Raw genomic sequence first — 5,690 nt, 5'->3', positions numbered from 1 at the left:
ATTGTTTACAAGTCAGGCTGTAATACTGAGGGAACCACAGAATCAAAATATCCACTCATGATAGTAATGATTTACTCACAAGACACAACAAAAGCCATCAAAAAAAGGCTATCACTTTAACCAACCTATAATACCACAATAGAAAATGGTTTGAATCATAATATTAACGGTCCCAGTAATCTCATCTTTGTTTATCAATTTGTCAGGTCAGTTTGAGATTGTGGAGTTACACGATCATAGAATTTCAAGATTCCATTTCCTTGGTTTTATTTCAAATTATTAATAAATGAAAACAAGTCGCTGATACTTGTAAGTTAGTTTTTCATAATAGAAAGGAAATAAAGTTTAGTATGAGGAAAGCATCCCCCAAACAATGAATCTCTTTTCAGAAAAAAATGAAAGAGCAATATAATTAAACTTTCCTTTGAACAAAGGAAAGAAACCTAAATCTGTTATGGTAAATTTGGAAAGATAAATATTTCCTAGTCCCACAATATGTGTTTATTTTACATGATGTACTTGAATGACACAAGTCTATGAAGCAGGGATCTGTGGCAATCCAAATTCATCCACCAGGACTCCATCCTTATTCTTTGTGTCAGTGGGAACACCTTCTGGAATTGCAGGTGCAGATGCTGCTTCTCATCCAAGTAAGAGCTGTTTGTCGGCCAGAAGCTCATCACCCAGTGCATCCAAATCTGCTTCCAGGTCATTTTCATCTAATTCTGGGGTACCATAACTACGGCTCAGCGCTTCTTGGATTTCATTGGCATCTTCCATCATATCTTCTAGCTGGTCTTGTAAGTCCTCAATCTGGTCGATTTTCACTTGCTTATATGCTTTCTTCATTTCCTTACTCCCAGTTTCATAGCATCAACCGTGGTCTTGGTGTCCTTCAATGACTGGATAGTGTAATTGGCTTGTTCCATGTTAAATGACTGTTGGGCAAGATTGTCCCGCTGCTGCTCATACATCCGCTTTTGCTTTAAAACCCTCAAGGCTTTCTGTTTGACCATATTCTTGGCAGGACCCTCTCTCATCTTTTTGATCTGATCCTTATACTTCACAAACTCAGCATCCAGTCGAGAAATATTCTTGTCGATGGATTCTGCCCTGCTGTCCACCGTGCCAATGCGGTCAGTCAGGCTGGGTGGCAGAGCCCTGGGTTTCACTTTCCCGAAGAATAGGTTCATCTTGGGCAGCCACAAAGAAAACCCAAACACTAGAGCAAGACTAGAAATGGAAGCACTATGAAGTAGTCTTAAACATTTCAAAGAATTGGTATCATAAAAGCCAAGTAATTTCACAGCGACAATTAGATATTATTTAAAGATTTATTTATTTATTTTAGAGAGCACACAAGCAAGGGAAGGGGCAGAAGGAGAGGGAGAGAATCTCAAGCAGGCTACAACTCCCTGTTGAGCATGCAGAGCCTGATGCAGGGCTCGATCCCATACCCCTGAGATCATGACCTGAGCAGAAATCAAGAGTTGGCAGCTTAGCTGACTGAGCCACCCAGGCACACCCCATTAGACATTTTTAAAAAGACTAGAAACTTCTTTAAAAATTTAGGTAAAGGGAACTATTTAGAGATTGGGACAGTCGTGCTAACAGATTCTTTTACCAAATTCTCATTGGACTCCTCTGATTTTTTTTCAACTGCCCCTCATTGCAGCAAGTACCTCCTTGGTACTTGGACCTGAGGCTGCCTTTCCCTCCTCAAATTATCATCCCTGTTTCCTTAACTCAGGGGGACCCCCACTCTCTGCCTGGATCCCTTCCTCACTGCATGCTGGAAGCTCTGCAGGCTCTGAGCTGGGACAGCCCTGGGGCTCCTGTCAGTTGGTTCCTGCCTCCAGACGCTGTCCTGTTCTCCTGTTGTTACATTTCATATAGTTCATCTGTCTCTGTACTCATTTGGTGTTGGAAGTCGGGATCTTAGGCTTTCATCACAGGCAGAAGGGGAAGCTTGGGACTCTTTATTACTTTAAAATGACACGATTCTAGAGGCACCTGGGTGGCTCAGTTGGTTAAGTGTCTGTCTTCAGCTTGGGTCATGATCTCCAGGTCCTGGGATCGAGTCCCACATCGGGCTTCCTCCTCAGCAGGGAGTCTGCTTCTCTCTGCTGCTCCCCTGCTTGTGCTCTCTCTCTCTCTCCCTCTGCCCCTCCCCACTGCTCATTCTCTCAAATAAATAAATAAAATCTTTAAAAAAAATTGACATGGGGCACCTGAGTGGCTCAGTCAGTTGAGCGGCTGCCTTCGACTCAGGACATGATCTCAGGGTCCTGAGATCGAGCCCCGCATCGGGCTCCCTGCTCAGTGGGGAGCCTGCTTCTCCCTGTGCCTCTGCCCCTGCCACCCTTCCTGCTCATGCTGTCTCTGTCTCTCTTTCTCTCAAATAAATAAAGTCTTAAAAAAAATGACATGATTCTAGCTTACTTCCTAGAACATTAGATTATTTTCAATACTGTGACTTCCCATGTTTTAACAGGTTCGCAGGTAAGACATTAATAGATTGCCTCATGTTAAAATAACTTTTATCATTAAATTAAAAAATTTTAAAAATTAATTAAAAAAAGGTGACTCCACTGAGATATTAAAAATCTTTTTCTTTTTTTCAACTCGAGTATAGCTGACACAATGTTATATTAGTCTCAGTGTGTAACATAGTGATTTGACAAGTTTTTACACTTGTTCACCACAAGTGTTCACCACAAGTGTAGCTACCTTCTGTCACCATTTAATGCTATTACCTTATCATTGAGTATATTCCTTATGCTGTACCATTAATTTATTCCTGTGACTTATTCATTCCATAACTGGAAGACAGTATCTTCCACTCCCCTTTACCCATTTTGCCTATCTCTCCACTCCCCTCCATCAGTTTGTTTTTTTGGTCTGATTCTGCTTTTTGTTTGCTTATTCTTGTGTTTTTGTTTTTAGATTCCACATACAAGTGAAATCATATGGTATTTGTCTTTCTCAATCTGACTGAAGGAACCTTTGTACAATGTTAGTGGGAATATAAATTGGTGCAGTGACTGTGGAATACAGTATGGAAGTTCCTCAAAAATTAAAAACCATATGATCCAATATTTCCACTACTGGGTATTTACCCGAAGAAAACAAAACCACTAATTTGTGAGATATATGCACCCCTATGTTTATTGCAGCATTATTTATAAGAGCTAAGATATGGAAACAGCCCAAGTGTCCATCATTGTTAGATGAATGGATAAGGAAGAGGTGGTATATAAACACAATAGATTATTACTCATACATAAAGAAGGATAAGATCATGCCATTTGTGACAGCATAGATGGACCTAGGGCATTATGTTAACTGAAATATTAAAAATCTTAAGGCAGCAAAGGAAGCCTGGGTGGCTCAGTCGTTGAATGTCTGCCTTTGGCTTGGCTCATGATCCCGGGGTCCTGGGATGGAGCCCCACTTCGGGCTCCCTGCTCAGGGGAGAGCCTGCTTCTCCCTCTGCTTCTGCCTCTGCCTGCCTGCCTGCCTGCCTACTTGTGCACACTCTCTCTCTGTCAAATAAATAAATAAAATGTTAAAAAAAAAAAAAAGAAAAAACTCTGGGACAAGAGCAGCCTTCTGGTCACAACAGTTTAACAGCCACTTTTCTTTTTCTCCATATTTCCCACCTTAGCCTTAGGACCTTCACCAGCCCTAAGTTCCTGTCCTGGCCCACGGGGCAACTCCGTGGATGATAGGTGTGACTCTGGGTACCTGGAGCCCTATCTTTGCCCACAGAATCCTGGTGAGTGGAAGGTAAATGAGGCCCCTTACAAGGACAGGTACCACATTCCCTAAAACAAAGGAAGATCCCCCTTCCAGGCCAGGAATTCCTTAGTTAAAATTCTTTTGTTCAGTCAGTTTTCAGATTTTTTCATTCATGAACTTGAATAATATCCAGACATACAGATGCCTCCTGATAGGTTTATGAGTATGGGGATTGGACATTACTTTGCCCAGTGATACTGGTTCCTGACCTTCCCATTTAAGGATTTCTCATCTCCCACCAGCAGACATAAAGGCATATATGGGCCTTATCAGCATAGAAGGAGAGTCTCTGAAAACCACTCACATATCAGGAGTGAGTCATGCCAAGGAGCATCCACATTTCTCTGTTCCTTCCAGGCCAGTCCTTGGAGAGATCAGGAAATCCAGAGTTTCCTACAAGAATGGGGAGTCCTTGGAAATTAGTTTCATCTTGAGTCAAGGAAGAAGAATCACATCCTTTTTTTTTTTAAGATTTTATTTATTTATTTGACAGAGAGAGACACAGCGAGAGAGGGAACACAAGCAGGGGGAGTGGGAGAGGGAGAAGCAGGCTTCCCACTGAGCAGGGAGCCCGATGTGGGACTCGATCCCAGGACCCTGGGGATCAAGACCTGAGCCGAAGGCAGACGCTTAACTGACTGAGCCACCCAGGTGCCCCGAGATTTTATTTTTTTTAAGATTTTATTTATTTATTTGACAGAGAGAGACACAGTGAGAGGGGGAACACAAGCAGGAGAGTGGGAGAGGGAGAAGCAGGCTTCCTGCCAGGCAGGGAGCCCGATGTGGGGCTTGAACCCAGGACCCTGAGATCATGACCCGAGCCGAAGGCAGATGCTTAACGACTGAGCCACCCAGGAACCCAAGAATCACATCCTGACAAGGACAGTTGCTTTGTGCCCAAGCCCAGGGCCATAAAGAAGAGCTGGCAACAATGTCCCCAGATGCTGATGAGTTTGCAGGACTTACCTTGGACTGACTATACATGTGGCCAACAAGTGAACCCTGGCCTGTCCTTGTGGAGAAGCCCTGAAGCAGATGCTGGGGCCAGAACTGGGAGGAACATATCTCCTCAGGTAGGTCTCTTCTATATTCGACTTTATGGCTCTTAAATGACCAACGTGGGCTGGCCCAGCCACCACATTGTGCCCTGAGCAGGGTGGAGAATTATGAGACCATCTTCTGCCCATGGTCCTATCTGCATGAGACTGGAAAGGATTTAACACTCCGAGCTTGTCCCTGCCTTTCTTTCCTGGTTCCTCCTCAACAACTTGGGCCCAAAGCAATGGTTCCATGGGATTCTGCTGCCAGCCTGTTCAGAGTGGCCATGATCCCAATGGAAGGCAAGTTTTGAGGCAGTAATCCAGGGACAGAGGTCTGGGCCGCCTAACCCAGCCCTGAAAGTGTTCCATATAGCCTTCCCTGTGCACATGGCCATGTCCCACTTCCCAGGACCAGCTCCAGGCCTGGCCCGTTTCTGTGTTCCTGAGGGTCAGTTTGAGGTCCCTCCCACAAAAAACTATACTGAGGACACCCAAGTACTGGGATGGGTTCTGGGAACCTTGGCTCCTGGCTGGTCACATCTATACCCATTTTCTGTACTTCTGCTTGGAGACCTCAGGCCCCAGCAACAGTGGTGGTCTGACTCTAAACCGGATCTAGGACTTAAAGATGGAACTTAAAGTCATTTAAACCTGGATCCCACTTCTGTTTGAGAGGCCAGGGTTGCACCCATTGAATTGCAATATCAGAGGTTTAACATTGTGTTGGGTAGAGTTCACTAAAATAATCTAGCCAGTTAAAAAAATAAACCAGCAAATAGAAATAAAGATCTTGTGGGAGTGGTAAATACTCAGATTTGCCACAGTATTATCTACCATATTGCCACACAT

At 43.9% G+C, this 5,690-nt stretch overlaps 1 pseudogene; it reads right to left on the bottom strand.

Moving 5' to 3' along the window:
* Positions 1 to 337: 337 nt before the first annotated feature.
* Positions 338 to 1,242, bottom strand: LOC112816268 (charged multivesicular body protein 5 pseudogene; annotated as a pseudogene).
* Between the last annotated feature and the right edge of the window lie 4,448 nt (positions 1,243 to 5,690).

The sequence above is a fragment of the Callorhinus ursinus genome, unplaced genomic scaffold (assembly GCF_003265705.2).
Source record: "Callorhinus ursinus isolate GAN/ISIS: 27379988/994484 unplaced genomic scaffold, GSC_fseal_2.0 scaffold81, whole genome shotgun sequence".
Taxonomy (NCBI): Eukaryota; Metazoa; Chordata; class Mammalia; order Carnivora; family Otariidae; genus Callorhinus; species Callorhinus ursinus.
Note: the sequence above shows the minus strand (reverse complement) of the source record. Positions and strands in the feature narration are given on the sequence as shown.